The sequence below is a fragment of the Protopterus annectens genome, chromosome 9.part0 (assembly GCF_019279795.1).
Source record: "Protopterus annectens isolate FY-2018-M chromosome 9.part0, PAN1.0, whole genome shotgun sequence".
Taxonomy (NCBI): domain Eukaryota; kingdom Metazoa; phylum Chordata; order Ceratodontiformes; family Protopteridae; genus Protopterus; species Protopterus annectens.
Window position 1 is genome coordinate 51,224,028 of NC_056743.1, and position 23,955 is coordinate 51,247,982.

The window sequence follows — 23,955 nt, forward strand, 5'->3', positions numbered from 1 at the left end:
AAGGAGACTGAATCCTCATGACTGACACTGGACAGGAGCGTTCATTTGGAACAAAAAATAGGTACACATTATTTCCAGATGCAGCTCTCTGCATCAAGCACATTTTCCCTTAAGAGAACACAGGGAGCACACTTGGTGTGGGGGCCGGTTTCTCTCTCTCCCTCCAGGTCCCCAAGAAGACTCCCCATTGGCACAGCTGTAGAGTTGAGTCAGCTGAGTGTCCAAGCCAAGTCCTCCAGCACCCTCTCTGTGAAACCACTGCTTTGTGTCCATGCTACAAGCCGCTGACACACACCCTCTGAGATTTGATTTTCACAACCACACACATACCTGGGAAAAGCTGGCACATATTTATTAGCTATTCCCCTTTCTACCCAGACTATAAGGTAGTTACACTGCCACCAGAAACTCCAAAGCCAGTTACTCTAAGGCTCTTATAGGGGTACCTAATTATACTGAGTGAAATTAATATCAATACAAATGATAGTGTGTGGCCAATGTAGTAAGGCTTTCAGGAGTGGCCACAGTCACCAAATATATAGAAAAACTCTCAAAGGTTAAAATATTCTCTAAAGATCCAGCCACAATGAAATGTTTAAATATAATAAACAAAAATAATAAAAGAACATGAACATACTAAATATCTATTTACAATAAACACCAGAGTTTCAGTCACAGGAAATATTACAATAAATAGATAAACAGATTCACACAGACACAAAAAAACAAAATGGTACTTAACTAATCTCAATATATTTTCCTGACTAATCTAAAGAATTACTATTCCCTGGTCACTTACTAGAACAAGGCAAGATGAAGTTGGTGAGGGGTCCTTCTTTGTCAGGTTTCAAAAACAGACTGCCATGAGACTTTAGTCTCATCTAGTATTAAAATAACATTGCAGTCTGGATTACAGAACAACATCACATACATCTGATCATCTTACTTGTGGTTCCCATACTACCCCCATTACTAGAAATTGAACCAAAATCTTGCACATATGTGTTACCATACACATAGACAGAGCTTTGCTAAGATGCGTTATAGCATCTGGAAGCCATAAAAGCATTTCAACACTTCTACCCTTCCAGGTTAGCAATTAGTTCACTGCTAAGAACAATACAGCAAGGAGTCCTAGCCCTTGTTTTAAGACATTCCATCTCTGGCTGCAATCATGATTGTAAGACACAATCTTTATGGCCTACCAGGTTAGTTAATTTCAAACTATTTTTCAAAGTTAGCTGGAATGAGATTAACCTCTTCTCTTCCAGTATCTTCTGTTACAATAGTAATTTCAACAGTTACCATACAATCTGACATACAGGTATATTTTAACACAAGCACCTTTACAAATCAGTTTATATACAAATGAATTTGTTTTTTTACAAAACTCCAGCTAGCTATGCTGGCTTATATGTTACACATTCACTGCCCTACTTCTCCTGGCATAGCTGGTAATACCTCACGTCATCACACAATGTACATGGGTTAACAACAGCTTGAGAATACTTACCTGTGTACCTTTGTCAAATGCAGGAAGGTATTATTGTTTTGGCTAGATAATTGGCAGTAGCAAAGCTAATTTTGGACAAGCTGTTTCCTTAGACTAGTCTTAAGAGTCTATATTAGTAAAGTTTGTTCTACAATTTAAATTTTTTTTCTCAGCTAAATCTGAGTCTCTGTGCAGAATGCCATAAGGCAGAGGTTTGGTCAGATTATTAGATGAACAAGAGGTGTAATGGGGACTACTGCATTTATGTTTATGGAAGTAGACTTTTTTTGCTGATATAATAGTGACTGCATTACTATCAAGCTTCTTTTACACAAACTGCAAAACAGACCCTTAGTAACAATACCTTGTCTTACAAGAGTTTCGTGGTTACAACCTCAGATTTGTAAGCACTAAACCGCATCAACAAGATGGGCAAATGTACCATTTTTAGACTTTTTTGTCAGGGAGGGCAAGTCTTTACACCCCTAAATATAATTATATAATTACTCAAAGGTTACTGGATTCTTTGAGGCAGAGGGGCCACTGACAGATATAAAGCTCATCACAGAGGGACCACTGAGAAATATAAAGTTCATCGCAGAGGGACCACTGGCAGACATAAAGCTCATCTCATTCTTTCCCCAGGAGTTTTGATACTGGACTATTATGGAAACACAGATAAAGGACAAGCAACCAATCAATTGTTCGTTTAAGCAAACTGTATTATCAGCTACAGTGATAGCAAGTCTATTGTCAGGTGTCTTAGTTTAGTTTCTAGTTTGAGAAAGTTACTGGATTTTAGGGAAATGTGATGAGTATGGAAAGTGCCGCCAAAGGCAAAACATGAGGTACAGAAATAAGCAGTTTTAAGTTTATGAGACAATGAGGATGAACAGTCAAAAATGGTGGGAAGCAGGAAAGCTGTGGCAGCTGTTAAGACTAGAGTATGCCATGAGGCAGTGTTTGATGAAATAAAGACCTCCAACAAAGAGCTCATACAGTTACAATTTTGGACTACAGTGCCACCGTGATAATCAAATTAAGTTCATCACCCAGTAGCTTGGAATCTGACACTGATTAAAGCTCACTTCCACTGCAATTGCTGATCTGAGGGTCTGATGCCCTTGAAGGTGGATGATGGCCAGGGTGAGACAACATTTATTTAATTTACTTAACATTTGTTAACTGGGAAAATCTTACTTGGAACTAAGCCAATTTTCGGAAGAGGCCATGGGAGAAATGCTCCAGACACGTCTTTCTAATGTGGGAGGAAACTGGAACACCCAGAGGAAACCCACACAAATGCAGGGAACACATGCATACTCCACACAGAAGGCACCACAGCCAAGAATCAAACCGGTGAACCTCTTGCTTTGAGGCAACAATGCTACCACTGCGCCGTCCAACATAAATTTTGTTGTTCAGAATTTAAATTTTTAGGCAAGAATTTTGTATCCATTTCTGTGGGGAAGTAAATAACTTTCATTGGTCAGTTTTGTATTCAAGTTGCTAATTGGGAAAAGCAGTATAATGTCAGCTGTTTTCAGATGGAAGACAGGGTACCTGCGAATATGATGAATAACAGGGATTAAAGTACTGAGCCTTAGGGAGGATGCCCAGTAGAGACTATTATGGTTACATCATCTTGGGACAGTAGGAAAGGTTGCTAATCAACTACACAAGGGTAGGTGTGATAAGGTTACATTTTGCCATTTGGGATATGAGATTGTGGTTGATCACATCAAACATTTTAAAGGCCCGATGTAGCAGCTCTCATTGAGTTTTTTGAAAATTTGGATGATTTTGGTGTACTGGCAGGACAGAATCTGTTTTGACAGTCTAAGGGTCACTCAGGGTCCCTGGAAAACAGCCTGCAGAGCCCCAGCTCAGCAGCTCACTACACGGTTTCCCACCAGCTCACTCATAAACAGCAGGCAACTACCACAAAGGATTACCACAGGTCATCACCTGGCCATGACACTCAGGGTCCCTGGGAAACAGCCTGCAGACTCCCAGCTTGGCAGCCCACTATGCAGTTTCCACCAGCTCACTCGTAAACAGCAGACAACTACCACAAAGGAGTACCAGAGGTCATTACCTGGCCATGACACTCAGGGTCCCTGGAAAACATCCTGCAGATTCCCAGCATGGCAGCCCACTATGCGGTTTCCCACCAGCTCACTCGTAAACAGCAGGCAACTACCACAAAGCATTATCACAGGTCATTACCTGGCTATGACACTCGGGTCTCTGGAAAATAGCCTGCAGATTCCCAGCTAAGTAGACCACTACGACATTGCCCACCAGCTCACTCATAAACAACAGGTAACTACCACAAAGGATTACCACAGGTCTCACAGACATTAACTATAGCTAAGAGACAGTAAATGAATCTTGTACTGTTTACCTGCCATTTGTGGTGCAGTTAGTAACCTACCAGAATCTTTCTTGCACCTCTCTTTCTCCTAATAAATTTCCTGGCTTTTCTGTTAACATTCTTAACCTACTAATAGTAACCACCACCGCTAAAGCTCTCCCTACCTTCTATGCCCGTATGTTCTAACTAACCTAACACTTTTCTGCTCACCTCTCCCAGTACCTACTTTCTCCACTGATTGTTTTTTTTTTTGCATTCCTCTCTTTGCTCATCCAGACAGCCAGGCTCCCCTACCCTACCCCCAATTCCCAACCACCTACATTTATCTCTACACCTAACCACACCTCTCACCTCATCACCCGATCATATACACCTACCCATATCATCCAACTCTCCCCTTAACCCCTCCCACAGTTAGATCCACTCTTTCATTCCCCTAACACTAATCCACCAATCACCACTCCCAAACCCTAGCTTTCACAAAGACAATTCACACCAGTCTTATTAACGTTACTAGTACATATTACTTCTCTAACAATACTATCAGCAATTTCTTTTCTCACCTCTTACCATACTCACCTACAAGTAACCTCATATTATGCAACGACTGCTGCCTTTCGCCATAACAACATTCAGTCTTTTCAATCGCTTCCTTTACCCTTACCCTATCACCAACCGACTACTCATACTTTAAAGTAGTACCTCACCCCAACTATCATCAACCCTCCCTAAAATTCAATAGACAAATCACAGAATTCTTGCAGTGCATTTACTACACTGCCTCTAAATTATCACACTGTGGGGATATTCATCCCAACCCTGGACCAACATCTCCTTCAAACCCACTCCTCCCTTAAATTCCCCATCTCCCCAATAGCATAAATCAACTTCCTGGGAAAACAACTGACCTATTGTTTTTAAATATAAACTGCAGAAGTATCTCCAATAAAATCAATGACCTGCTCACCTGCCTTTTTCTATACCTGCTAGATATAGTGGTTATAACTGAGACTTGGCTAAAGCCACATATCCACAACAATGAAATTATTCCCCCCAGGATACAATATACTAAGCAAGGACAGAAAGGGCAAAAAAGGTGGTGGTATTGCTATATTATTTAAAAACTACCTCACAGTTCAAACATTAAGTATACAATATCCCTCTGCTGACAATGCAGAAATATTGTTCACCCAACTGCAATTCAACTCCAAAAAAACTAATAAACATAACTGGATGCTATATACCCCCCAGCAACAATATGCCCACTCTAGAAAACCTGAACTGGTCCTGTTTCTCTCTCTAAAATGAAACCATCCTTCTGGGTGATTTTAATAAATATTGGGTATCCTTAACTAACAGGGACCCAATCTTTGACTGGATTCTAACTAATAAACCAAGCCATGCCTCTCTTACAGGTTGTCTCCCTGATGGTCTGTGACCATCTGCCAACCTTTCTTCTACAATAACGCAACCATAATCCCAAAGGCACAGTCTACTATTTCTCTAGGAGCAAAAAGAATTTTAACCCCACCAATTTCGCCATAGAACTAAAACACTGTAATTGGGAACCCCTGAAATACCCAGAATTAAACAAAGCAGTTACTTTCTTTAATACCACCTTTTTAAATGTATTAGATCTTCATGCCTCTCCCAGACCCATAAGAACCAGATCTAATCCCACTCCATGGCTTACCAAAGAAACCAAATCCTTCTTCAAAGCTAGAGATTAAGCATGGGATCACGGGAACACTGTTCCCAAGCTGCAAAACAAAAATATCAGGAGCTTAGCAATAAAGCTAAAAAACTAGTAAAACTTTACAAAATTAATTAGTACTCCAACCTTCAAATCAAGCACCAAAATCACCCTCAAAAATGTTGGGCAACCATTAACAAATTACTACTACCAGGCAAAACAAGTACTCCCTCACCCACTTTAACAAATAACTCAGACAGCATTCCCACTCAATTTAATAAATTCTTTACTGAAACAATACTGACCCTAGCCAACCAACAGAAAAATCACACATGCCCCCATTCAATAAACCCATAATGAATACTTCCTTCCAATTCCAGCCAGTCTCTAGGATAAAAAATTACCTCAAAAACTTGCCCACTACTCTGGCCACTGATAAATTACCAGGGGAATTCCTAAAAGCTGCTGCAGATGTAGTGGCCTACCCTATAGCCATTCTAATTAACAGATCCATTTCAGAAGCCACTGTCCCAGAAATCTGGAAAATATCACACACAATCCCCCTACATAAAGAAGGTAACTCCACAGAGATTACAAACCAGTTCTATCCCCTTTAGCAAAAATCCTTTGAAAAGTGCATACACTTCCAAATGATTGAATACTTGTGCACAGACACACACACACACACACACACACACACACACACACACACACACACACACAAGCTCTTGTCCAACACCCAGCATGGCTTTCGACCCTTCCATAGTACCACCACTTCCTTACTGTCCTTCTCCTGTACAGTAAACTCTCATAGAAATAATGATAAATGTGTTTCTGTCATCTTTTTTAACCTATCAAAGGCCTTTACTTGGTTAGACATGACATTCTTATCAAAAAACTATCCAAACTAGGATTCTCTCTTCCATCAGTAGCCTGGCTCCAAAGCTATTTAGCTGGCCACCAGCAAGGAGTGCTGTGGAAACAAGAACCCTCCCCCTTCTTCCAGTTTCTCTGGGTGTTCAACAGGGTTCTATTTTAGGCCCCCTGCTTTTCACCCTCGATACCAATAAGCTCCATTCCTCCACTCCCAATGCATCTGTCATTCAATATGCAGATGATTCTATATTAATTTGTGCAGCTTCCTCACTACAGGAACTTCAGGAATCTTTCCACTCTATTGAAGCATGGCTATCCAATATCAAACTCATTCTACACCCTTCTAAAACCAAACTACTACATTTTAAACCCACTAGGTCCACCTCATCAACTTCTACCTTCAATATCATGTCCAGTAATAAAACTCTCTCTCCCACAGATCACACCAAACTCCCGGGCATAGAGATTGATAACAATCTAAGATTTGATATTCACATTTCCCAGACCATCAAGAAAGTTCACAAAAAAACTAGGTACCCTTTATAGAAATAGACAATTCCTTACCCAACAAACAAAAGCTACTATAGCCCACACTCACCTTATTTCTACCCTCAGCTATGCCTCATCTACTCTCACCAACCTTAGAAAAGTAGACCTAGCTAAGCTTGACTCGTGCTACAACAAAATCACTAGATTTATCTCTGACTTCCCATTTAGATCTCTCCACTGCTCATTTTTGAAGCAGCTCAACTGGTTGGAACTTCCTCAACTCTTACATTATAGCCAACTCTCTCTGGCCAATAAAATCCTACACCAACCAGGAAAAAACCCTGTATTTCAAAACCTACTTCACCTCCACACCAATAACAGAACTCTTCGACCAGTAACAACCAAGTCTAATAATACAGCAGGCGACACCTTCTTTTCTAATTATGTATCCAAAATCTGGAACTACCATCACTTCATTCACATAGTTTAAAAAAGCATTAAAACTGCATCTCATTAATAACTGGCTATGTTCTTGCACTATACCAGGCTTTACCTTCCACTATGAAAACTCCACGGCACAAAAAAACTATTGAAACAGGAAACAAGTCCAAGCAACTGTAAAGTCAACACTCTAATTTAATTTGATAAAAACTTGAAGCGCTTTTCGTTTGCATACATGCAAACTTCATCAGAAGTGAAAGTACATACTGTTACGTCATCCTTTAAAAACACAATCCAAAAAAACGCGGGACAATTAACTGATGATTACTACTTAACTAACAATTACTAAAATTACATATTACCTATCAAATAGAACTTCAAAATTTCCCATTGTACAAACTATATATTCTACAACTTCATATACTAAACCATAAATGAAAATAAAAGACTAAATTATATAATAAAAAATATATTATTAAATAATAAATATATTAAATTACCTTAAAAAATTAATGTACATTGCTAATAACCAATGTCAAACGTGGATTAATCTAGTTACTGTACTAATAAACTAGTGCAGTAATATGAAACAATTACACTATGATAATATCATCTTTGCAAACTCCTCAGTTTAAGAATACTACTAATGGAGCAGGATTCATTTAAACCTGGAATATTGTATGCATTAAGTTTGATCTGCCACATTAACTCCAATTCTTCAAGTTTAAGAGGGAAAGGTCCATCTCTAATGCACTGTGATACATTATCAATTGCCATGAATTTAAACTGATGGTCCACATTAAGATGAATATGTTTTGCCAATGCATTATCGGTCTTATTATGGCTAATTGCATACAAATGTTCATACATTCTGTCTCGGAGTCTACACTCCATCTTACCTATATGAATGGCTGGACAGTGTGTACATCTAGCCAGGTAGACTGCGAACCTGGAGTTACAATTAAACCTAGATTTTAATTTAAACTGTTCTCCATTTACCACAAAAAAATTATCTACCTCCACATTTTTACAGTAATTGCAGTTCTCACATTTGTTCATCCCAACTATTCTGGGAACCTTAATATGCTGTTTTTCCAATACGTTCTTAAGATTTATTCCACGTTTAAAAACAAAATTTGGTATACTTAAGTAGTAATCATCAATTAATTGTCCCGCTTTTTTTGGATCAAGTGTTTTTAAAGGATGACGTAACAGTATGTACTTTCACTTCTGATGAAGTTTGCATGTATGCAAACGAAAAGCGCTTCAAATTTTTATCAAATTAGAGTGTTGATTCTACAGTTGCTTGGACTTGCTTCCTGTTACCTTCCACTATGCTGGACCCTTCTCCACCTTTCTATTCATACAACTCAAGATGAATGGTAAGGACTATATTTTATGACTGTATAAATTACATACAATATAATAAAAATAGTTTGATGTTATGGGTTTGACTAACAATCTTTATGAAGCTGTTTTACACATCTCTCCAGCAATGATTTTGATGTTTTTTTTTTTTTTAGACTAGTGACTATTACTGTATTACTTCTCTGTCTTACTAATTGTGTCTCCTATGTACGCACATACTATTAATTAAGACTCACTGCTTTTTGTATGTATTTTTTTTCTTTGCAAACTTTGTATTTTTTTATTACTTGTTATTGATGTGTATGGAGCTTTTCTCCCAGCACTCCACTGAAAATGGACGTGTCCACTGGACTATCCCAGTTAACAAATGCAAAATAAAATAAAAAAATAAAAATAAATAGTAAACTATTAATTTTGAGGTGGTTCAACAGCTGGGATTCATACATCTTTCATAGATTTCAGAGAGAGGTGAGAGTATTTCAATAGGCCTATACTGTCCTAACTTACTAAAGGACCACGTCTGAGCTGTGAGATGCCTATACGGCCCTAACTTACTAAAGGACCACATCTGAGCTGTGAGATCATGGTGATGTTGTTCCAAGGATGAAGAAGTATTCCAGACAATAAATGATATGACTGCAACAGCTAGTGCTGAGAAAGTGAAAAGAACAACTGTAAGAAGTTGAGAAGTATGTTTTCAACATTTTACACACAGCTAATTGTGGTACCTCCTCTAACTTATGTGGAGATTGGGATGGTGGGTACTAAGAGGCTGCAGCTATTAGCGAGTTGCAGAGTACCTGTGTGGGAAATATTGGAGAAATGGAGGCAGCATGTCTTTGCTACTTCATGGAATAAGGAATTGGTTAGGGTGTCGGATATATATAAAGGCAGCAGACAGTTAATGAATCCTTACATTTTTGGGAGTTCTTGGAAGGAGACTGTTGCTAATAGGTGTTGTATTGAGTATGTACATTTCAAGCATGTTTTACTTAATGTTGTCCAAGTATCTTCTTTTTTCATAAAACATTTGATAAATGGGGTAACCCAGAGGGGACCAGTATTTTGTACTCATTTTATTCCAAGGACAGCCACATCATTCTAGAGATTAAGGAAGGTGGAATTACAGATTATGATAGCAGAAACAAGGTTAAAAGACAAAAGAGGCTTTCAGTTTAAATGTTTAATGTGAAATATAGGGTCTTTATTAGACCAACTGTTTAGGTGATCGAACACCTAAACATCGATCTTCTAATATCGAACTGCACAATGTTGAATGTCCCAGGGAAATGCGTCCCTCGGCCACAAAACAAAAACATTACTTTACATCTAAATTAAGTGGGGGGCTTCACGCCCCCACCCCTAACTAAATATGCCAACTCCAAGATCGGTCAACAGTAGGGAAATAGCAAACTCCGGCGAATGGCCAAGGGAAATCTTTCCCTATGTGAAATTGGCCGTTCACTGTTCTTTTGCTTTCGATATTAGAAGATCTATGTTTAGGTGTTCAATCACCTAAACATTCGGTCTTCTAATATAGACCCGAAATATATTTAGAATAAAGTTGACTGCATTCCAGCACTGAATATATCTCCTGTAGACTGCACCTTCATATTTTACGGAGCAGGATGTCAGCTCAGCACATATACTTGTTACTTGACCGATCCAGTTGAAACCTTTCACAGTTTGTATCCTCACTGTCTCTCTTTCTTTCAATATAAGAAGAAATCTGCTTGATTGATCATAGCTGGACTTCTGGAAAGAATGCTTTCTGTATAGTTGGCCTCTGATTCTTCTGTTGTTCTTCGCTTTGGGCTTCAACTAATTGGAACTGATAGGCAATTTTGTTCTGGTTTGCCTAGACAGAAGTCTCTGAGCAGGTGAGCCAAGTATATCGTCATGAGGTATGTTTCTGAGATTGAGTAAATTCAAAAAGACATCGGTATTCTCACACTTTGACTTCTCTAATAATTACTTTGCACTCTGTACTGCACGTTCAGCTAGTCCATTTGACTGTGGATATTCAGGACTGCTAGTAACACGTACAAAGTCCCATTCTTTTACAAATTTCTGAAACAACTGACTGGTAAATTGAGTACTATTGTCAGAAATAACTGTGTGTGGACTACGATGGACTGAGAAATGATGTTTCAACTTGGTGATAACAGCAGTGGACATTAGATTAGGTAGTAAATCAATCTCAAACCAGTTTGAATAAGAGTCTACCAACAGTAAGTAATGCTGGTTGTTCCACTCAAATATATCAGTGGCTACTGTTGACCAAGGTAGTTCAGGAACTCGACTTAGATGAAGCGGTTCTTTTTGCAAATGCGGTTTAGTACTATTGCATACTGAACAAGAATTATCAATGTCTTTTGCTAGAGAAGGCCAAAATACTAGTCCTTTCACCCTTGTTTTGGTAGATTTGGAACCTGAGTGACAACAATGCAAAATCTGGATATCATGTTGTAAGGAAGCAGGAACAAACATTTTAGGACCTTTGAAAATAATGCCATCTTCCAACATCTCATCTCTAGAAGGAAAATAAGTTTGCACTACAGGTGGTACACTAGATTGCTTTGACGGCCATCCAACTTTAATGTAGTGGTTGAGCTTCTGCAAAATTGGATCAGTCTTTGATCTCTCAGCTCAAGTCTCGTGGTAGAAAAATTACACACTTCCATGACATCAAAGTCAAAATTCTCTGTATGAAGCTGCTATGTTGTATTTCTGGGTGAACTGGATATGCCAGATAAAGAAGTTTGCCTGTTGTATAGACCATTTTGAAGTTGTACTTCTGCAATTTGTGCATCATTCTGTGTAATCTCACTGGAGTTGAATGCATAGACTTCTTTAAAATAGTGACTAGAGGTTGGTGATCAGTTTCAATCTGTATAGCTCTAACATCTATATAATCATGAAACTTTGAACATGCAAATACTATTGCCTAAAGTTCTTTCTCAATCTGAGCATATTGCATTTCAGTTTGGGTAAGAGATCTAGATGCATAGGCTACTGGTCTGCCTTCTTGAAGAATGACTGCTCCAAGACTATAATTTGAAGTATCACAGGAAAGAGTCACTGGTTTGAAATCATAGTATCTTAATGTAGATGGGGTGGCAATTTTCTGCTTAAGGCCTTCAATGCTCTTTGGTGCTGTTCCAAATAACTCCATGTAACATTTTTGCACGTTAGCTCTCTCAAAGGCACTGTCAACTCACTGAAGTCTAGTATAAACTTGCCTAGGTAGTTGACCATACCAAGAAAATGTTGTAGAGCCTGAACATTATCTGGTGGTGGCATCTCAAGAATGGCTGCTTGCTAGGATGGGTCAGGTCGCAAGCCAGTGCTAGTAAATAAATGTCCTACATATGTAACTTCTGGTAGTCTAAATCTGCACTTCAGACGATTGAGCTTTAAATTCACTTCACGTGCTCTGTCGAGAACTCTTCTAAGGTTTCTGTCATGCACTGTGTGACACTGCCAGCCCAGCTATCTGGAATTTTGTAAATAATTCTATGTCATTTGTGAATATTGATATGATTTATACAAAACTGTACGTCATGTACTGAGCTTCAAGAAGGTAACCACAGCATACCCTGCTGGAACACAGAAGATTAACTTACAAAACCTCAAGAAAATAAGTAGAAATTAAGTGCTTTACAATGTGCTATAAAAGTTAGTTTCAATGCAGCAAGGGGACAGGATGTCTACAGCTAGAAGTTTCTTCTATTGTCTTTGAGAAAAGTGGTTACTCATTTTAAAATGCAAAATGTGTTTTATTGCTTTGTGACTTCCTAGTAGCTGCACAGTCCTGAGAGATGTGTATTTTTAACAGAGATGTTAAAATTCTATTATGTTTCTGTTTAGCCTGGGAACTGAAGTCAGGTGACAAAAAGCGATGTCATCCAGGCTAACCCAGCAGTAAAATGTGATATTAATTTAAGAACTCTCTTAGAGAGAAACTGGGCATTTTGTATTTTGTCTTGGACCTAGCAAGAATATCCATTCATCATCATCATCTTCTTGTTGTCTGTAAGTAAGATTTAGGGCATAGTATCTCTCTTAGATATAGATAGGAATATAGTAAAGATTAGTTTAGATGTTTTTTGTATTTGAGACTGACCTGCAATGTTGTTTTATAACATTTCCTTTGATTTTAAACTCTAAAGTAACTGTTTGTTTTCTGAACACTGTCTTGTTCTTTTGTTATTATTAAATATATTTAAACCTATCTTTGTGGATGATACTTGTGAGACATATTTAAGCTTTTAGAGTACTTGCTTATGTATTTGTTGACACTGTACAGGCCACTCATAAATAGCATTACTCTTGGTCACAACTACCATTTGGATTAATAGTAAGATAACACAGAAGGACTGGACACCCTTTGGTAAGGGCCTTAAAGTAGCAGATAAGGGGTTCTGGTGGCAGTGATAACTACCTTATAGTCTGGGCAGAAGGGGGCATAGCTAGTTAACCTGTGCCAGCCTTTCCCAGGTGTGTGTTTGTGTATAAATAAAACCTCAAAGAGAGTGTGTGTGTGTGTGTGTGTGTGTGTGTGTGTGTGTGTGTGTGTGTGTGTACAAATAAAATCTCAGTGTGTATGTGTGTGTCAGCTACTTGGGCAGGGACACGAAGCACTGGTTGAACAGTGTGTGTTGGGAAGACTTGGCTTGGAACCCTGGCTAAGGACTCAACTCTATAACTGTGCTAGTGGGGAGTCTTACTGGAGATCTGGAGAAAGAGAGAGAAACCAGCCCCAGACTGACTGTGATCTGTGTGTGTTCTTAAGGGAAATTGCACTTTACTGTGTGTTCTTGTCATCCTCCCATTGTGTACATCCTTCACTGTTGCCAGTGGTGATTACTGGGCCAGTGCAAGGGTGTCACATATTAATTGGTTGACAGTGGTGATATAGCCACATCACATATTAATTGGTTGACAGTGGTGAGATAGCCACATCACACATTAATTGGCTTGTAGTGGTGTGGATAATGAATTCCTGTAGCTTGTGTACAGTGGTCACTGATCAGCCACTCAGTGAACATTCAGAGTTTTGCATCACAATTTTTTTTTTGTTAGCTTAGTCAGTTAGGGAGAGCAGGCAAGCATGTCAGCAGAGAAGAACAGCAAGCTGACAAGTTGCCAGTTGGCTGAGATGTGCCAGGCTAAAGGACTGGTGCATGCCAACCTGACTAAAGCAGACATGATTGCAGCTTTAGTCACAGCTGCATCAGAGGATAGCAACCAGTAGGACAATCAGACTGGCCTTGGAGATGTGCAACACTTAGAAAATGGACAGCTCAACCGTTCCACAGAAGACTTAAAAATCTGTCTGCAGTTAGAGAGACTTCAGCTGGAGGCCAAGTGCTTGGAAATAGAGGCAGCAGAGAGAATGAGACATCTAGAGACTGAGGAAAATGAGAAACTGCAACATCTAAAGGCTGAGGAAAATGAGAAACTGTGATGCCTGCAAGCTGAGGAGAAGGCGAGGCAGAGGCAACATGAAAAGGAGATGTTGACTCTTCACTAGAATAATGGAGGTAATGGGGAAGGGAGTAACTGAACCACAGAAGCAACAAAAATCAGTAAATTTCTTTCACAATTTACAGAGGGGGATAATTTTGCTAGTTTCACTGATATGTTTGAGAGGGAATGTAAACAGTATATTGTTGACCAAGGGTTCTGGGTATGGTTCCTGACCCCCTTACTCCATGGTAAAGCAGTAACTGCAATTTCTAAACTGTCAGATACTGATTGTTTAAACTATGATACAGTCAACATGTGCTTGTTAGAATGTTTTAAGTTAACACCTGAATCTTACAGAAAAAAGTTTCATGAGCATAGATGCAAGGCAGATAAAAGTGTGTGTGAATATGTTGCTGAACTAAGCACTTATTTTCATAGGTGGGTGAGTGGACGTCAGGTCACCAGTTTTGAAGGGCTGGCAGACATTTTGGTGAGGGAATAAACCCTTAGCACTTTGCCTGAGGACATGAGAATCTGGTGAGCTGGTAGACAATGCACTACTGCAGATGAGTTGGGGAAGAAGGGGGACCTATGCCTAGCAAGCAGGGCACTGTTGCATAGGAAAGGGGCACCCAGTGCTGCTCATGGGTCTAAGGGAACCCATAGTGGGCAGCCCAGACTGCCCCAACAGAGTCCGCCAATAGTAGGGGAAGACCAAGGGTCAAATGTTTTAAATGCAACCAGTGGGGCCATGTAGCATACAGATGTCCACGAAGGCAAGGTGGGGAACAAAAGGTGGGAGAGGCAGTAATTGGGAATGACAAAATGCCAACAGTAAGTTGTCTCAACACAACAAGGGTACCAAACTACCACAAGAGGTTATATCATATCATAGTGAATGGGAAAGAGGCCATTGCTAAGAGACCGCCTCTGACCTAAGCATTTTGAAGCCTGCACTGGTTAAGGAGAAGCATTACTTGCCTGGGCCATCTACTACAGTCAGAGCTTTAGGCGGACCCTATTCCCAATACCTTTGGCTAGGGTTCACCTTCACTGGGAGGGTGGAAAAGGAAGCCAGCAAGTAGGTGGGTGCGCTTGAGGATATTCCTGCAGCTGTCCTGATACAGAATGATTTTGATAATGCAGTACCCTATGTGCATGCAGTTACACACAGTCAGGCTTGGAGACAAGCATGTGGGTCTGGTAGCCTGGAGTAGACCCAGACAGACTGTACACTTGCGGTCAGGACTGATGAGGTGGTTACTTCAGGGAGGGAGCTACTCTGTAGCAGTGAGATTGAAGGTGAGCCACAGCTGCTAGTGGGCACTGATGTTCCCTTGGACAGAGGGACTGCAAGGGTAGAGGTAAGTAGTAGTACCCAGGCTGACAGTGAGGCACTGTGTTACGAGAGTACCAGACTTCCTGTGGAAGGGAAGCTGGCAAGTGTTACAAAGAGAGAGTTGAGACAGGTTCAGCTCTTAGACCCTACATTACAAGGCCTGAGGGAGTTAGTGAGGAACCTGATTCTCAAGGGAAAGGAGAATCTGTATACAGAGACAAAGGGTTACTGTATAGAGAGTGGACCCCAAAAGGAGGGCTAGAGGGTGAAACAATACAGCAGTTGACTGTGTCTAGAGCCTACCGTCTGACACTACTAGCCATAGCCCAATATATTCCCTTTGCAGGTCATATGTGCATAAAATGTACAAAGAGACATATTGTGCAGAACTTTTACTGGCCTGTGATTTCCAGAGATGTAACATGGTACTATAGGACCTGTGAGCAGTGCCAAAAGGCAGGCTTGGCAAGAGATAAGGTGAAAGCTCCTTTGGTGCCTTTGCCTGTGATTGAGGAGCCATCTCAGAGGGTAGCTATGGATATTGTGGGGCCTCTGAGTATCCCAAGTTCGACAGGGAAAAAGTATATTATAGTGGTAGTAGATTATTCCACCACATATCCCGAAGCAGTGGCTCTGTCCTCCACTGAGGCAGAAAAGGTGGCAAATACTTTGTTGGAGATTTCCAGCAGGGAAGGTTTCCCAAAAGAAATACTGATTGACAGAGGTGCCAGTTTCATATCAGACCTGCTGGCCTATCTGTAGAAGCAATGTGGGGGTGAGCAACCTAAAGACCTCCCCCCTACCATCCCCAGACTAATGGTCTTGTTGAAAGGTTAAACTCTACACTAAAGTCTATTCTGCAGGCATTTGCAGACCAGTTTAAGAGGGACCGGGACAAATATTTGCCCCATCTGTTTGCTTACAGAGAGGTTCCCCAAGAATCCACAGGTTTTTCATCCTTTGAGTTGCTGTATGGGCATAGGGTGACAGAAACTCTAGATCTGATTTGAGATGAGTGGAAGGGTGAGTGTGAATCCCACAAGGAGTCTTTTGTGGGATATATCCTAAACCTCAGGACAAGGCTCAGAGGGAACTCATGAGATTGGCCTAGGAGAAGTAGGCAGAAGGCAACAGCAGAAAAAGGTCTAGTATAACAGGAATGCTCGAGCTAGAGAGTAAGCTGTAGGGAAGTAGGCAATGGTTCTTATTCCTATCAGACACAACAAGCTGCAAGCAGCCTGGCAGGGACCCTACAAGGTGGTGGAAAAGGTAAGTGATGTTTAACTACATGGCAGAACTGCTAGGCAGGGTGCAGGAGCACAAATTGTACCATGTTAGCATGAGGAAACCACACCATGATAGGGAGGCCCTTGTGCTGAGTATTTACAGTGGATTGCATGAGGAGTCTGAGGGAGATCTGGTGACCTATTTCCTCAGTGAGGCTCAGACTGACACCTCAGTGGAAGGGGTAGCAATGTCCCAAGCAGCTATCCTCTACACAGGTTTGAGAAATCTGAGCAGTGTTACAGGAGTTTGGGGGCATGTTCACTGGGAAACCAGGGTGCACCCACCTGGTGCAGCTCCATGTGAATACAGGAACCCAAAGGCCTAATAAGCAGGCTCCTTGTAGGGTGGCCGAGAGAGTCAAACAGACTCTGAGTGAGGAGATAAAGGAAATATTGGAACTAAGGGTAATTCAGGAGTCCATCAGTCCCTGGGCCTCCCCACTGGTGGTGGCACCGAAGAAGGATGGCAGCACCATGTTCTGTGTGGACTACAGGAAATTAAATAGTCACACAGAGTCAGATGCTTACCCCATGCCTAGGACAGATGAAGACCTACAGCAGCTGGATGGGCTAAGTATCTTACCACTCCTGATCTTACCAAGGGTTACTGGCTGGTGCTCTTGACTCCCAGTGCTAGAGAGAGGTCAGTCTTTGTGACTCCTTTTGGCTTGTATGAGTTCACAAAGATGCCCTTTGGGATGAAAAATGCTTCAGCAAGTTTCCAGAAGCCGGAAAATCATATCCTAGTAGGAGATTTTGCAATTGCTTACCTAGATGATATTGACACCTCCAGCCTGGTTGCCTAACACAATGCATCTGAAATTCTCCAGGTGCAACTAACACTAGGTAAGACTGCAATACAAATTGTAGCTTGCTACAGATCCCCCACCATGTTCCAGGATTCTCACTACACCTTTCTAAACATACTGGAAAATATTAAGATACAACCAAACACCCTAATACTGGGTGATTTCAACTACTCTGCCATGAACTGGGAGAACTGCTCCTGTACCAACACCTTTGCTCAACAGTTCTTGGAATTCATAATTTCTAATGCCCTAGAGCAACTAATTCATAGTCCCACCAGGGTACTAGTATTCTAGACCTGGTCATTACCAGCCTGGGATATCGAAGCTCCACACCAGTGGTCACCCCTCATTGGTCAGATCAGACCATAAGCTAATCACCCTTGACATCCACATCTCACCCCCTTTAAGGAAACCTACGTAAAAAACTTCTCCAAAGCCAACTTTATGCTTCTCAAGTCAGAAGTAACAAACTTCATGACACCCATGCAGACAGGAACTGGGAGTCCAACTGCTGAATCCTACACTAAGGTGCTGTATGAGCACATCCACTAGTGCATGGTCAGAGCCATCCCAAACAGAACCAAGATGCTGTCCTCCAAAGAAAGGAAGCCAATCTGGTGGTCCCCTACCATAAACAAACTGTACAACAGAAGGAAGAAACTGTTGCAGAAAAGAGGAAGAACTCAGGATTCAAAAAACTCCCTCACCAGCCTTAGTAGTAAGCTGAGATCCTTCATAAAATCTTCCAGAACTAGTTACGAAAACAAAATTGCCAAAGATTCCAAAGACATCCACAAGGCATTCTATAGCTATGTCAAGAATCTAAATGGCAATATTCAGATCTGCTCTGAGCTACAGCAGAATGGCACAAGATATATTGATCCCAAGGATATTGCCAATATCTTAGTAGATATTCAGTGCCAACTCCACCCCCCCTCTTACCCCCGAAAGGGCCCATCTCAATACTGAAAGAATGCCAAATTCCGGTAATCACAGCCACTCAGGTAAAAAAATGCACTCCCCAAAGCCAAGAATACAGCATCCATGGGACCAGACAATATCCCGAGCTGTGTACTGCATGAACTACAAAATGAACTGGCACCTCACCTATGTGTCATGTTTAATCATAGCCTCAACTCAGGCTTTGTGCCCACGGAGTGGTGCACAGTTACAGTCATCCCACTCCACAAGGGGGGATCCACTTTGGATCCCGGGAACTACCATCCCATCAGTCTGACGAGCCTGATCTGCAAGGCCATGGAACATATTAACTTATAAACAAAGACATTGGCAACCTTCAAACACTGGACCCTACCCAGTTTGGGTTCGTAAAGGGTTGATCTTGCCTCCTGAATCTGATCGACTTCTTCAAATCAGTCTCCAGAGCCGTGGACAAGGGTAAGGTGGTTCACACAGCCTACATGGACCTAGCCAAGGGTTTCAACACTATTCCACACTCTGGAATCATAGATAAACTTACTAAGCTGGGCATTAATCCCTACATCACTCGAAGGGGTTGCAAACTGGCTTACTAACAGAACACACACTGTAAAAGTAGCAGACTCCAAATCCAGCTCCAGCCAAGTGGTGTACAGCAGGGTTCTGTGCTGGGACCACTTTTGTTTGGCATCTACTTCTCTGAAGTACAGGCCAACACTAAGGGACTCTGGCTTACAGAGTTCGCAGATGACTGCAAGCTGGGAGCCATTACTGAATCCCCAAATGATGTGGATATACTACAAAAGGGCCTTACCGAAACAGATGCCTGGTGCCAGAGCCATGGGCTCAAGCTAAATGCCAAAAAATGTATAGTTGTCCTCTTTGGGAAAAAACACGTACCTGTGAACTATCACATAGGTGGCAGTACAGTAAACACTGAAAGTGTGATAAGAGACCTAGGGACACAGGTGGAGTATGGTCTCACCTTTGATAATCACATAGCCACAACAGTTAGAAAATCCTTCTACATGGCACACCTCATCACTAAGGGCTTTTCATTCAGAAAAAAGGTCACTGTCCCTCTGTACTCATCCCTCATTAGACCCATTATAGAATACAATGCCCCATTTGGTATGTACCTCACAAGACATCTGCAACAACTAGAAAGGCTGCAGAAAGACCTCACAAAATGAATCACAGGCCTAAAATAGATGCCTTATGCTGACCATCTAAAGAAACTCCAGCTATACTCTGTCGCATATCACCTACTCAGAGGCGATCTCTAACATACAAGGCCATGTCAAACCCAGAGTTGATGGACATGCTATACTTAAAGAAATCCCAATCCCTCCGAGCCACACGCTCCAGGGATCTTGACCTTGTCATCACGATGAATAGAAAATGCCGGAGGGATAGGTTCCTGACACAGAGACTCCCCATACTCTGGAATAGGCTGCCCATACATGTCAGGCAGAGTGCCTCAATGGCCCTCTTCAAGAGGAACCTTGACGATTGGGATGGGAGATAGGAAATTCACCCAGGGGATCACATCAGTAGCCCTGCTAGACAGGGGTCCAGGAAAGTAAATATATGTGGGAAGCAACAGCCAGGGAATCGTTGTGGTAGCCTAGTAACTACCCTATGATATTGCTATCTACAGCCATTCCTGGCAAGAGCACCTTCAGCATGTCTGGGAGGTGCTGGGCAGACTACAGAGGGCAGGGTTGACAATTAGGCCCAGCAAATGCCAGGTGGGTATGGCAGCGGTCTCCTACATGGGACATGGAGTGCTAAGATAAGGCCAGAAACCGCCAAAGTGGAAGCCATTCAAGCATGGCCTGCCCCTGTTACCAAAAAGCAGATGAGGCATTCATAGGGACAGCAGGGTACTAAAGAACATTTGCCCCCAATTATAGTACCATAGTTGCTCCCCTCAAAGACCTGATTAGGAAAAACAGGCCAGATAAGGTAGTATGGATCCCAGCATGTAAGCAGGCATTCCAGAAGCTTGAATGAGCTTTGGGAGGACCCCCTGTGTTAGTCCAGACTACAGCAAAGAATTTGTGTGCAGGTGGATGCTTCAAACCATGGGGTGGGGGCTGTACTTAGCCAGGTTTCCTCAAAGGGAGAAGAGCACCCAATGGTAGTAGGCCAGTCGTAGGCTCCAATCCAGGGAGGAATGCTATGCAGCCGTAGGAAAGGAATGCCTAGCACTAGTGTGGACACTGCAGAAACTTAAGTCTTATCTGTATGGAAGGAAATTCACTGTAGTTACCGACCACAATCCCCTAACATGGCTACATTGAGCCAGCCAGCAAAATACCAATTTACTAAGGTGGAGCCAATGCAGATGGGCTCCCAAGACAGTGAATGGGGTAAGGTCTTCCCAGATAGTCTCAACCCTCTCAAGCAGCATTTCTCAAAGGGCACTTGAAAAACTAGCTTGCTATGTCATTTGTGAATATTGATATGATTTATACAAAACTGTATGTTATGCACTGAGCTTCAAGAATGCAACCACAGCATACCCTACTGGAACATACAAGATTAACTTAAAAAAATTAAAAAACAAAAGTTGAAATTAAGTGCTTTACATTGTGCTACAAAAGTTAGTTTTAATGCAGTAAGGAGACAGGATGTCATGATCTATAAGTTTTTTCTATTGTCTTGGAGAGAAGTAGTTAATAGGTTTAAAATATAAAAGGTGATTTATTGCTTTATGACTTCCTAGCAGCTGCACAGTTCTGAGAGATATGTACTTTTAACACAGAGATGTTAAAATTCTGTTAAGTTTCTGTTTAGCCTAAGAACTGAAGTCAGTTGACAAGAAGTTATGTCATCCAGGCTAACCCAGCAGTAAAATGTGATATTAATTTAAGAACTCTCTCAGAGAGAGACTGGGCATTTTGTATTTTGTTTTGGAAATAGCAAGAACATCCACTCATCATTATCATCTGCTTGCTGTCTGTAAGTTAGATTTAGGGCATAGTATCGCTCTCAGATATAGACAAGAATATACTAAAGATTAGTTTACATGTCTTCTGTATTTAGATTTTGAACTCTGAAGTAACTGTGTTTGTTTTCGGAGTATTGTCTTGTTCTTTTGTTATCTATTATTACATATATTTTAAACCTATTGCTGTGGCTGATACTTGTGAGATATATTTAAGCACTTAGAGTACTGGCATACGTATTTGGTGACACTATACAGGCCACTCCTAAACAGCCTTGCTGTTGTTCAAAACTACCATTTGGACTAATAGTAACAACATTACACAGTAGGATTGGACACCCTTTGGTAAGGGCCTTAAAGTAGCTGATAAGGTGTTCTGGCAGCAGTGATAACAACATTATAGTCTGGGCAGAAGGGGGCATAGCGAGTAACCCTGTGCCAGCCTTTCCCAGGGGTGTGCTTGTGTATAAATCAAATCTCAAAGTGTGTGTGTGTGTGTGTGTGTGTGTGTGTGTGTGTGAGCTACTTGGGCAGGGACATGAAGCACTGGTTGAACAGAGTGTGTGTTGGGAGGACTTGGCTTGGAACCCTGGCTAAGGACTCAACTCTATAGCTGTGCCAGTGGGGGATCTTATTGGGGATTGGGAGCAAGAGGGAGAAACCAACCCCAGACTGACTGTGATCTCTGTGTGCTCTTAAGGGAAACTGCACTTTACTGTGTGTGTTCTTGTCATCCTCCCATTGTGTATGTCCCTCACTGTTGTCAGTGGTCAGGATTGAGGCTCCTTGATTACTAGGCCAATGCAGGGGCATCACCCTCTGCTTCACCACTGCCACCAACTAATAAATCATCTACTATTATGGCACAAGGATAACCCACAAAAATTGCTCCGTTGCAAACTGAAAGACTTCAGTTGCATAATTTATTCCAAATGGCATCCTGAAGAATCAATATCTTCCAAATGGGGTACTGAAAGTAGTCAGTAGTGAAGATCTGCGATCAAGCATCACTTGCCAAAATGAACATTTTGCATCTAAGACTGGAAAACAGTGGCATTCAGTACCAGGACTGCGACTGCGACTTCCTCAACTGTACACATACGAAGATATGATCTCTTTAATGCTTTGTTCAAATCTCTTGGGTCAATACATATTCTGATTTCATCTGAAGCTTTTTGTGGGCTGCTACCATGGATGACACCCATTCAGTAGGTTCTGTAACTGGACAAATTACACCCTGCTGCACCATTTTATCCAACTGAGCTTCAACCTTATTCTGCATAGCTATTGGAACTTTTCTTGTTGGTCTAACTACTGGACCTACCTCTGCATCACACTTTATCAAGAAGTCTAAACTTATTCCTGAACTTAATCCTGTTAACGAACACCACCTTCAGACAACCAGTGAAGAAGTCTCTACCAGCCAAAATACCCTTCAGAACTGCCTTCTGTTTTACCAAAGGAAGACTTAGTGCATGTTTAAAGTACTAATATTTAAGCATAGTAAAATAATTTTAACCTTTTAACTTGTTATAGTTATTTTTATTCTTGCGCTCCACGTGAAAGCAGCCGACCACAGCTCACTTGCACCCTTATTCCCTTACTAGGTTCTTTTTTTCCCCTCTATCCTCTTCCATATGCTTATTTAGACTCCCTTCAAGTGTAGTAGGTATCCCTGCAGTTTTCCCGTTACCACTAGGTGGCACTACTTACCTGCTCTCAGGCTACACCCTACTTTTTTTTTGTTTCTACAACTTCCAATGGAGTTTTAGAATACTTGACCCTATTTGTTCCCCCTGTACTGCTAACCTACCCATTATTGCCTATTCCACAGTGCTCAGATTACTGTTTATTTTTTCTTTTCACTTAAAAGGTGAATGAGCTTGTCTACCCTACCTTCTGCTGTAGCTACTGCTGCAGTTTCTGATTAATAGTAGCTCCACCACTCTTTGGCTCTTCCCGCTCCGTTCGCCCTGCGGGCTCACTCCACTCCCCTACCCTACCCCCAAATCCCACCCACCCCAGTGCAGTTAACCATATACTCCTGCAACCACACCCCTTCCTCTCATCACCCAATCACTGACTTCTGCTAATTAACTGCCCCACTTCCATTTCCTATTACTCCTTAAAGTAAGCTTACACCTACAATTCCTCATGGCCTCAATACAGAAATCAAAATACACAAACCTCTTACTCAACTACTATTCTAGCTTCTCTGACTATACCCTAACCTTCTATGAACATTTTTCATTTACTGAACATTACCACCCCTGTCTGCAAACTCAATCAGTTTCTGATGTAAATTCCCTCAACCACTTAAACATAACTTCCACTTCTATCTATATAATTTCAAAGTATCACAGATCTGCCCATATTATTTACTACTAAGACAAAAAAATTCTAAATAACTATTACAAAATT

The 23,955-nt window shown here is 41.2% G+C and overlaps 1 protein-coding gene across 2 annotated transcripts in view; it reads right to left on the bottom strand.

Moving 5' to 3' along the window:
* The window catches only part of PRMT3 (protein arginine methyltransferase 3), a 2,672,092-nt gene that overhangs the window by 1,136,360 nt on the left and 1,511,777 nt on the right, over positions 1-23,955 (bottom strand). The window lies entirely within an intron of this gene.